Source organism: Mercenaria mercenaria, chromosome 19 (genome assembly GCF_021730395.1).
Source record: "Mercenaria mercenaria strain notata chromosome 19, MADL_Memer_1, whole genome shotgun sequence".
NCBI classification, from domain to species: Eukaryota; Metazoa; Mollusca; class Bivalvia; order Venerida; family Veneridae; genus Mercenaria; species Mercenaria mercenaria.
The window spans coordinates 45,387,979-45,400,214 of NC_069379.1; the positions used below are offsets into that span (position 1 = coordinate 45,387,979).

The following is a 12,236-nucleotide window of genomic DNA, read 5'->3' on the forward strand; positions in this document are numbered from 1 at the left end:
ATTATTCATTTACTGCGCCTCTTCCAAAACACTCTAAGGATGTTGTACTGGGAGTTAAAATACAATTGCTTTTCTTTTTTGCACTTTTAACCCGCTCTGCTTAAATTCAAAATTGAGTTTGATGCCTTCTGTGTAAAAACAAATGTCACGAAAGAGATGCTAATGCCAAGATATTGCCAGTCACGTGACACCAGTAGTCGTACTTGCTAATGGGTTTGTCTTCTTTACTTAAGACGATTTATATTTAAATCAGGAATATGAACCCCAAGATTTGTTCATCACTTCTAAAGAAGGGACGACAATATTAAATGATATATAATTACACACAGCTTTTTGAACTGTCGCATTTGTGACCTTATATGACAAAGTTTAATGAATAAATTATTCGCTTGGTTAGCTGGTTATGTGAATATACGCCTTGGTATGGAAGTGAAATAGATTAAGTATCTTTGTCCTGATTTTAAAGTATATGCTGTATATGTGAAATGAATTATAGATTGTATCTTTGCTGTCTTCCGTTTTGTAATAAAACTAGCTCCATGACTATGATAATTATATCATTTTTTTTTAATTTTAATTTTTAAAAATTGTGGATATAGCCAGTCTATATTCTAGACCCAATATCATAGACTGGTCATATTACAGTCAGTTATCTGAGAAAATGTCTGAAATAGACATTCTACATAAATTCAAGAAAAATAACAAAAAGGTACTGACTTTTTCTGACATTTTTTTTTTCATTAGTCTATAGTAGCTGGTCTACTTTTTAAATATAATTAATAAATTCTCTTATCCGACTTTACACTTGTCATTTAGCCCATGTAGTTTTGTTTTCCAATTGTTATCTTTTGAAACTATTAAAATTCATATATTCTTATTCAATTTATTGGTCATTATTAGTTAATTGTTGCTGAAATAGTGTCAGGCTCGCTGTCATCTAGATCGTTGTTTTTTTTTCATCGAATCTAAAATTTATGCTGAATTAAAAATCAGAATCGTTTTATATTGGGTCAAGACTTAAACCATTTATGAGTCTGAGTGCCGAGGCCGGTGTTTGTATGACATGTAAATTTGATTTTCACGTCGCCTCTGGCTGTATGACAACAGTGGAATAAAATAGATAGCCGATGTTTAGTTAATGAATAAATTAAGCGATGAACGACAGCTATGAACAGTTAATTAGACACTTTGAAGTGCAATTAGTAAGACAAAAGAAATGTCACGGAAACTGTCGGAAAAATCCGAAGAAAAATCGTACATTATTCGTTATGTTTATAATAACTTTATGTTTGTAGATGTTAATGGCAACGAATACTAAGGTAAGAGATTATGACCATGGTTGACTTTTCTTTTATCTTGTAGTGAGCGCATCTAATGAAATTTATTTCACAGAAATTGTCGAACAACTCCGATCTTTACCGGAAATCTTGTGATCGTTTCTGATGGAATGATTAATTAAAGTAAATGACAACTTGGTTCAGCTTCGCTACACAAAAACCAAGTTCATGTCATGCATTCATCTTAAAAGGTTCAGGGAGGATGATTTTAATATGTTTTTGTTGAATTAGCGCAGGTTTATTACATGAGACCTACATACCTTTAACAGCGGGAAAGTGTATTTTTTTCTCTCCTTATGAAAGATGCTATTCATGTGAAAAAGGTTTACGGATACTGCGATTTTATTAAAATTCAAACAGGTAATATTTTTCAACTATTTTTACTAGATATACATGCAAACTTAAATTTGATGAATTACTAAATGTGAACTTTATTGATTAAATTTTTGATTTACGCTCGGTGTTAGGTACCGTGTTGCGATCGTAAAAAAAAAAAAAGTTGTGATTGATAAATCTAGCATCGTTCTTGGACTCCTGGTGCCGGGGTAGGGATGTAAATGGGTGTGGGGACGGGGTAGGGATGTAAATGTGTGGGGGGGCGGGGTAGGGATGTAAATGTGTGGGGGCGGGGTAGGGATGTAAATGGGTGTGGGGACGGGGTAGGGATGTAAATGGGTGTGGGGACGGGGAGGTGCTTGCAAGGTGTTACACATTTAATTTCCTTTCATGAATGGTATTGTGTCTGATATTATTCTACTTGGTGGCGTTATGAGCTTCTAAAGGATCTTCTGTTAAGTTCGGTTAATTCTGAGTTTCGCTTTCGCAGTAATCTCATTTTTTCTAGGAAAGGTAGTTCTTCAACCACTGATGCCTTTTGAGTTTTTAAGTTGTATCTATATATTTATATAAATGTTCTGTCAGACATCATTTCGCCGTGTCGGCGATGGCGGTTATATCTTAGATGGGCATTTCATATACTCGTAGATTATTAATCAGTTTTTGCATAGAACCGTACGGTAGAGACTTTTTCATTACCCAGCAGTGGTTCAGGTTTCGGATGAATCAGACTGTAAATTATAGACCTCGCCGCTGTATGGTGTAGGGTTTCCACTGCCAGGAAGAAGCTAATTTTGCCAGTATTGGAATTTTGTTTTGCAGAAGAATTCTTTATTGTCGTAATTATGTGTTTTATCTTCCTAGTGGGAACGTCTGTTGTCTAGTAAAGGGTAGTAACATATGACATCTTGATTTAGTTCCAGATTTGTATATTTTTAAGACTGGATGCTTTAAATCCATGTATAAATGGGAGCGGTGGTCAAGTGGATAAGGTGTCGGCCGTTCAGTCCAGGGATCGTGGGTTCGAGCCCCACTGGGGTCACGTCTATGACTTCTCATATAACAGCCGTACTGGTTTTTCCAGGAAGCGGACTCGAGAGTGGTTCCAATAAGCTTGAAGTTTTCATCACAATCGAGCTAAAACAAAATAGTATAAACTAAATCCATGTTCTCAGTATATCCTGCTGGAAGTTTGACAAGAGCCACAGCTTTCTATTAGCATTATTTTCCAACAGATATCAAATTTCAGCGATCTTTTAATACTCGTGCTGTTGGTATATGAGGCCATGCATCAATATTCAGCCTAACTATGTACATTATACTGTTGTTGTTCAATTATGATGAGGCAAGAAAAATGGTCTTTAACATAAACTATTAAATGAAATATCCATTGTGGATGTGTAAAATTCCAGTAGCACTGTGATATGTCTCATCGCAAATTTTTACTATGACAATGTACTGTCTGATCACAAAAGTTCCATGATTTTATAAACAGAAAAAAATCACAGTTTCATTTTTGGCATGCTGCATGCATGTGTTTTGTTCTGTACCAAAAAGTAAAATTTATTCGCTTGAACCGTAAACCATTAACGGTAAAATATAAGACATCTTAAGAAGTTTTCAATTTCTAGAAACAATCATAGTTTTATTAGCACTTTCCGAAATCCTAATTAACTTAAAAATGCATCGAACGTACCCAGGCATCCGCGTGCAATGTTTAATTAACTTACACGTAATTTGTTATTGAATTTTGGACTAATAGGTTTTCTTGATTTACCAGAATTGGAATTCATTAATGTCACTTTAGCTAAGAAAATTTGCAGAGATTACATACACTTGTTCTATTGTTCGGTTCACGTAATCCGCGATAAAATAAAATTGTTCCGTAGTTTTAAAATGGTTCTGAGGGCGATCCCTGATTTGCATAACAATATAGGTAGTTAACCCGGCTGCATGCACTGCACTCCAACTAGAATTACTGACAGTCATTTGAGAGTATGTGTTTGTGTGTTTGTGTGTAGGAGAAGATGGATGATGCCCGTATGTATTACCAGTCGGTCACACTATAAATAAACTAAAATACGTACACATTTATACTGAATACGAACGGGGATTTCTTGGACGTCAGTTCTGGTTTTTCTTGGGGCGTAGAATTCTACATGTGAGGAACTATCCGGCTTACTTACGGAAGGTTGGGTCCCGGCCGTGGTGAAATAATGCCCGGAAGGACGCCTGGAGTCTTCCATCACCACCACGAAAACGGCTGGTAAGGCGCCATGTGACCTATAGTTGTGTCAGTTTGACATTAAACCCAAGAGTCCAGTATTTTCAAAACATAGTAAAAATTAAAAAAAATATTTGTGCGCAGTTTAACAACTTATCAGGTCGCATTCTTTCGGTTGTTTTTTGCAATGAATTGACGGAAGACAAAACATTTAACAATTTTAATATCCCAATTTTCTCCTAAAATACACATTTTTTTCGCACTTACATATGTATTTTAAATGTCGGATAGAAAGAGGAACATAAGCAGTTTCTACAATTTTAAACATGACAAGACCGAATTATGTAAATTCATATGATACTTCAAATTTATTAACGGAGTATGAAATCTTTCGCAAAAATCTGTCATGAAAGATGAAAACCAGCCAGTAACACTAGGTACAGAAAGCATGTTTTGTTCCTAATGCTGTGAATGTACGCACGCGCTATTATTGTGATTAGTTATCGATCAGGGCAAAGCAATATCTCTAGTGAATAGAAACCGGGTCTTTTTGAATGTCAAAAGATGGAATTTTCGCCGGCAGTTAGCCGAGAGAATGTATATTAAATAGACAATACGATATCGACTGAGGGCCATTTGGAAATAAATATTGAGACAGTCTTGCTAATTGAATAAGATGAATAAACAAAAATGATATTAGCGGAATCATATATTTCCGATGAGACTCTCTGTTGTTCTCGGAAACAATGTATTTAATTGGATCTGGAAAAGTTAGAGAATAAGATTTTGTTGGCAATGGAGCCTTTTTTATTTGAATTTATACTATTAAATGCGATTATATTTTCCCAAAGCGCGATACCATCAGACTGCCTTCATTAAGTTTGCCTCAATTCATTTTCAGTTGGGGTTTAATGCAATTTTAAGTCAAAATTATCTGTTTATTTTATTGCGTGCGTTCCGTCTGATGACTCCAATAACATTGCGCAGCATTACACATTTTATTGAAGCACGGCACAGTCATAAATTAAGCGAATTGGTCCATCAGATCTTAAATAAACGGCAAATATATGAGAATGGGTATGTCACATGTGTTTATCAGAACGAATGTCAAAAGGAATGCATTTTCGGTCCAAGACAATTACTACAAGAATTTGTTTTTACAATACAGTCAACGGTATACGTTACTGATAGGAAACTGTATCACCTTTCGAACTGTGGTAAATTATATTCTTTGGTTTTCCTATAAATAAAGAGACTTTAATAATGTTGTCTGCAGCTAGTATATCTATTGTAAATTATTTATGAACACATCCATTGATTCTCGTCATCATATTTTCTGTATTTCGTGACAGACTGTAATAACCCCGTTGATAACACCTCGTCCATCTGTCTAGCGATGTTGGGTCTGTGATTTACCAGTCTTTCTGGTAGTTAATCTCCTTTGGGTTGGATTTTATATTATATATATATATATTTGGTGTTGAAAACAGACAGATCAGTTTTAGATGATTTTTCCCCTGTTATTATTGGTCGTCACGTTTTTGTTGATATTTGATTAGATTTTGATCTAGACTAGCCACTAGACTGATAATAATATATTTAATTTCATAGAGACAAAAGCCAGTCTATTTTAGAGATTTTCGCAGAGGAATGATGTTGAAATTATCATATGATAGGACATAGAATATAGTTATGCTCAGTTCACTACATTTAATCATAAAAATGTAAAAAAGATAATATCATAGTCTAGGAGCTAGTCTAATTTTGATCATCAGTGTTCAGCTCGTGCACGTCGCTTTGGCGTTGCCCGTGAATAACGAACACGTGCACGTGATATAGCACGTGTAGACAAGTTTACTGTTATTTCTAAAACTGGGTGTTAAGGTAGTGTCCTTTAGATATTCAATCGGAAGTTTACCCTGCACCGGAAGTAACTGCCACACACTTGTTTTACTCACCCAGAGTTCATTAGAGTGCTTCTGTTGTATATTTCCTGTGCGATTTTCTGTTTATGAATATGATAAAACCGCGAATGTATACGAATATTAAATGATATATCATTTTGATTTTATCATTTAATAAAAGTAAAATTATATTGCCATTAAAGTTTTCAACTGACTGAACGAGGTTTATTTTTTTGTCATTATTTTTTAAATAAATGACTTTGTGCGTTATAACAGAGTACATCCGATTTCCCATTATGCAAACTGATTAATAAAATCGGCAAATTGATTGGTTTTCAGATAAATAAAGGTCTTGTTTCTTTCTAATGGTATATCAACATAATTATTCATAAGCAATAAATTGAAAATGTGGTTTGAAATCATTTTCATACATTTTTTTTCAGTTCATTCTCATAAAGGAAATATGTTAGATTCCTTTGAAGTGCACTTTTACTAGTTATTGTTTGAAAATAATTTTGATATCAGATAGTTCATCAAAAAGTTTAACTGACAGTTCTTTAAAAGTAACATGTGCGCATGTGCGACAATATGATTTATCTTATTTTTAGCCTGAGAAATGCATGTAATATTTTTCAATTGTATAAGAATTATTACTTTATTTTCCCCGTTTGCTTTATGTCTGTATAAAAAATCAGCATAGATGTATACCAAAAAGAAAAAAAAGAAAAAAGAAATAAATATGTGAGAAGGGAACTATTTTGCGAGTAGGAATATGATTATTTTCAATGTGAAGATCGTCAGCCATTTTCCTATTTAAATGAGTAATAAGTTTTTCTGTCACACGGTACATCATGTAACTATCTTCCCTCTAAGCTCTCACTGATTCTCGCGGGATTTTCCGAGATCTTGTATTATGCAAATTATCTAATAGGAGAATTAGATTCTATTGAACTGTAGAGACGTACTGTATAAGCGTTCAGATAATGACGGCGAGTGACATTTTCTTTTAGGGGAAATTCTTAAAAGGGTAAGACCTTCTCAAAGAGATAATCCATTTACAATTCTGTTTATGGTAAAAGTTAATTTGAAATCTGGAAGAGATTTTCACCAATCCTCTGATGCAGACGACAATATCCGAAGGGATCCGAACGTAACTATTTTCAGACAATTTGCGCACGAGGAAATTGTCTTATAATTCTTGACTGGATCGGAAGCTGTTTTTTTTTCTGTCTGCAGATTTACAGATTTATGATGTAATAGTCTGACTTCCTTGAAGATTTCTGTAGTTTATTTCTATTTTGCATTAATATACATTCATTTTTAAAGATAAGATAAACGTGTTCGAAAATGGCCCTGTCTTACAATGGTTTAATGAACTGAACAAAAAATCTTCAAGTACATGAAAATGATCGAAAGGTTACATGTTTCAAAATTACACTATAAGTTATTTTCTGTTTCGGGGAATTTTCAATTGACGCTCCATTGTCTATATTCATTTTCTTGAATGTCACGTGCATGTCAGTGCTTGGCAAGTAACTGTTAGACTGTATAAACTCCGTGCCATTTCTGTCAGTATCCGGATGGAAAGGTTTCTCATCCATCAGAGGTTGTTAAACCGTTGCCTCCTCGAGTATGGCGATGTTACATTATGCACGAGAAATTCAATTCTCGAGAGATCTCGTGACATGAGAGAGATAATGAATTGTTTGGAATGTGCCATAATATGCGGGTCTTTGTTGGAAGAAATTAGGATGATTTCTGGAGCGATGGTTTGGTATTATGGATGGGGTGTCATTTATTGAGGAAAATACAGGTTGGACATATTGATCTGTCTTTTTAGCTCACCTGTCACAAAGTGACAAGGTGAGCTTTTGTGATCGCGCGGTGTCCGTCGTCCGTCGTCTGTCCGTCAGTCCGTGCGTGCGTCCGTCCGTCCGTCCGTAAACTTTTGCTTGTGACCACTCTAGAGGTCACATTTTTCATGGGATCTTTATGAAAATTGGTCAGAATGTTCATCTTGATGATATCTAGGTCAAGTTCGAAACTGGGTCACGTGCGGTCAAAAACTAGGTCAGTAGGTCTAAAAATAGAAAAACCTTGTGACCACTCTAGAGGTCACATTTTTCATGGGATCTTCATGAAAGTTAATCAGAATGTTCATCTTAATGATATCTAGGTCAAATTCGAAACTGGGTCACGTGCGGTCAAAAACTAGGTCAGTAGGTCTAAAAGTAGAAAAACCTTGTGACCACTCTAGAGGTCACATTTTTCATGGGATCTTTATGAAAGTTGGTCTGAATGTTCATCTTGATGATATCTAGGTCAAGTTCAAAACTGGGTCACGTGCCATCAAAAACTAGGTCAGTAGGTCTAAAAATAGAAAAACCTTGTGACCTCTCTAAAGGCCATATTTTTCATGGATCTGTATGAACGTTATCGAGTGTTCTTTGAGATATTAGGTCAAGTCGAAACTCGGTCACGTGCCTTCAAAAACTAGGTCAGTAGGTCAAATAATAGAAAAACTTGTGACCTCTCTAAAGTCCATATTTTTCTGGATCTGTATGAAAGTTGGTCTGAAGTTCATCTTGATGATATCTAGGTCAAGTTCGAAACTGGGTCACGTGCCTTCAAAAACTAGTCAGTAGGTTAAAATAGAAAAACCTTGTGACCTTCTAGAGGCCATATATTTCATGACATCTTCATGAAATTTGGTCAGAACGTTCACCTTGATGATATCTAGGTCAAGTTCGAAAGTGGTCACGTGCCATCAAAAACTAAGTCAGTAGGTCAATAATAGAAAAACCTTGTGAGCTCTCTAGAGCATATTTTTCATGGGATCTGTATGAAAGTTAATCTATAGTTCATCTTGATGATATCTAGGTCAAGTTCGAAAGTGGTCAGTGCCGTCAAAAACTAGGTCAGTAGGTCAAATAATAGAAAAAACTTGTGACCTCTTAAAGGCCTATTTTCATTGATCTGTATGAAAATTGGTCTGATGTTCGTCTTGATGATATTAGGTCAAGTTCGAAACAGGGTCATGTGCGTCAAAAACTAGGTCAGTAGGTCTAAAATATGAAAAACCTTGTGACCTTCAGAGGCCATAACTTGTGAATGGATCTCCATAAAATTGGTCAGAATGTTCACTTTGATGATATCTAGTCAAGTTTGAAACTGTGTCCGTGCATAAAAAACTAGGTCAGTAGGTCAAATAATTAAAAACACCTTTGTGACCCATCTAGAGGCCATACTTTTAGGGATCTGTATGAAAGTTGGTCTGAATGTTCATTGATGATATTAGGTCAAGTTGAAACTGAGTCAATGTAGTCAAAACTAGGTAGTAGGTCTAAATATTAAATCTTTGACTCTTAGAGGCCATATTTTCATGGATCTTCATGAAATTGATCTGAAGTTCCTTGATGTATCTAGGTCAGTTTCGAATGGGTCATGTGCGGTCAAAAACTAGCCATAGTATAAAATAGAAACTTGTGACCTCTAGAGGCCATATTTTTCATGAATCTTCATGAAAATATGAGAATGTTCACCTTGATGATATCTAGGTAAATTCAAAGGTCACGTACCTTCGAACTAGTCAATAGTCAAATATAGAAAAACTAGAGACATATTTCATGGATCTTCATGAAAATTGGTCAGATTTTATTTGATAAACTCAAATGGGTCTGGGGAAGGTGAGCGATTCAGGACCATCATGGTCCTCTTGTTTATGTAGGCGTTGGTGATATCCCCGGAGTGAAGTTTGGTAATATGTAACGTGAGGAAAAAAACGTGATTTGTTAAGTATTACAGTTTTTAAGTTTAAATTTTCGTATTCTGATACTCGAACACGGCAGTTATGTATGCACTGTCATTATAAATATTTGAAAAGACTATAACTTTTATAGCATTATGGTTTTAATTCATTCCGTGGTAATAAATTTGTTTATTAAATATGAATAAATATTTGGTACTTAATTCGAGCATAAAAAAAAACTATGCATGATATGTATTCAAATCCATGACATTTGTCAATTATATTCCCCAATAAAACTTTAATATGGAAAGTTATGGCTATTTTAAAGGAAATTATGATTTCAATAGGAAAACCACCCAAGTCGCGGCAGGATATAATAATGCATCGTTTTGAAATTATCAATCATTTATGAGAATTGTTTTCATATCAACTAGATTCAAGGTTAAAAACGTATTCATAATTTATAAATTCGTATTTTGTGCAAAGTTTGCATTTTGTTTCGCGGCTTCTCCTTTTTCATGGACGCAAAATAACCAAAAGCAGTAGGTCATTTTTACTTCTCTTTCAAAATTGTTGTTATTCGTTTCGCTTAGTTTCGTACTCTTCCAAATAATTTTTTTTTCACGACAGTACAATGATATAATTTTTTCTTTAAATATACCTTTCGGGAACGGATTGAATTACTAATGCTAGATGAACTTGTGGTCCAACCCTTTTACATTCCCTAAAATGTTTTGTGTATGTTCTGTATATATACATTGTATATCTTGTGTCATAAAAAAGGAAGGGATAAAATATATTTAAATCAAACGATATGGTGGCTTACAGCCGAAGCTGCAATTTGTTCTATAAATAGAACCTACCGGAAACACCACAATTCAAAGCAGGAATTGCTGAATGAAAATATGGCGAGTGTTGTATCATGCATTGAAAAGTAAAGTATAAATATAATGTAGCCTCCGTGGCCGAGTGGTTAAGGTCGCTGGCTTCAAATCACTTGCCCCTCATCGATGTGGGTTCGAGCCTCACTAGGGGCGTTGAATTCTTCATGTGAGGAAGCCATCCAGCTGGCTTAAGGAAGGTCGGTAGTTCTACCCAGGTACCCGCCAGTGATTAAATAATGCAGGGAGGGGCACCTGGGGTTTTCCTCCACCATTAAAGCTGGAAAGTCGTGTGTCGGTGCCACGTTAAATCCATCAATATATATATTATATATATATATATATTTAGCTTAAATTATTTCACTTTTCTACAAACCATAAATACGCACTCTACATGAATTGTTTTATTTCATTTATTTTTTTTTGAATCCCCCACCCCCTTTAAAGGTGTTCAGTCATTCGGCCTTTATAAAACACCTTACATACATTGTAATAAGAACATCATGTTTTAGTCTTGTTTGTGTGCTTGTTTCGTTTCGAGTACATGTTTGTTGGATGTATCTTGACTGTCAAGGAGTATATAAGATTCACTAATTCATTTACATGTAGATATAACAGGAATAATAACATCTTCGTGTTTCTTATAAAAGTTTACCGTAAGAAGCATAAAAAAACAGTTGTAAATACCATTGTAAAGATCAAAGGTCACAAAGGTCATACTGTTTGCCTTGAAGCATGCATTGTCACCGCTGGTGATAGTCTTTATCTTACATTGACCAAACATCACCCTCTAATGCAGTACTATTATATAATATTATAACCTTTTAGTCTCCCGTACCGTTGAAGTTACAATGCACCCGTCAAATAAATTTAAATAAAAAAGGCCATAAAACTCCGCCCTTGGGTACTCTTGCGATTTCACTTTTATCTGGCGTTTAAAGGTATACACTGGTATTAAAGTCTCCCAATATAATTTAATTTCTAAATTACATAATGTGAATATGGTTAAAGGTTTTTATAGCATCATAACACAAAGGAAAGTCTGTCTGGTTTGTTAGATACAAAGACTACAAAGATTTAAGGCTTTAAAGGGACTGCCCACTCGTGAAATTATTACGCCTTATGTATAATTAACCGCCCATCATGTATATATAGTGCTAAAACACGGTTTTGCATTAAACTATTTCTTAATTTTAACAGTTGTAAAACTCATTTCCCTACATTCAGTCATAAAAATATAAAAAGGTATATCATACTCTAGGAGCTAGTCTATGGCTTAGTTTAATGAAAAGTATTTATCAGTGCAATTAGCCAAACAGTTTATTTTAAATGTAAGATATTCTTGGTTGCTCTTCTTTCAGACAGTTAGAAACTGAATAAATCATTATAATTCACTTGGAAGTAAAAGTTAGATATTGCTAAAATTACAAGAAGACTATAAATTTTCTGTATAACATGTATTTTAAAAGCGTTGCAACGGTTTTCTACTTTCTGCACACTATTTTTGGTTATTTATGAGAATATCTTGCATAAATCATAGTGCAATAAGTTACCGCTAGTCACTTTCAGAGTACTCGCTTTTTATAGATTTTTTAGAGAAATTATTTTCCCCCTAAAATAATGGGGTTAGTTCCATTAAAAATAAAAACTGTTGCGTTCTCAAGTGTTTTACAAAATGTGTGTATACAGATTTCAGACTCAGTACACTTGTACGGAATATAAATCTCGTATCCATTGAAATAAAAAAAACGAATTTCAAATAATCCTGTCTCAGAATTTGAAAACCAAAGTGTCGAAGCACTTACA

General features: G+C 34.5%; 1 protein-coding gene across 7 annotated transcripts in view; it reads left to right on the forward strand.

The window, feature by feature from the left end:
* Nucleotides 1-12,236, forward strand: part of LOC123543190 (uncharacterized) — a 56,173-nt gene that overhangs the window by 24,474 nt on the left and 19,463 nt on the right. Inside the window, exon 1 of one of the 7 annotated variants that reach the window (XM_045329287.2) lies at nt 1,559-1,697. The exons of the other annotated variants lie outside the window; for them this stretch is intronic. The gene's annotated coding sequence lies outside the window, so the exon portion shown is untranslated. Of the gene's footprint in view, nt 1-1,558; nt 1,698-12,236 lie in introns of those variants that run through there. 7 annotated transcript variants of the gene reach the window in all.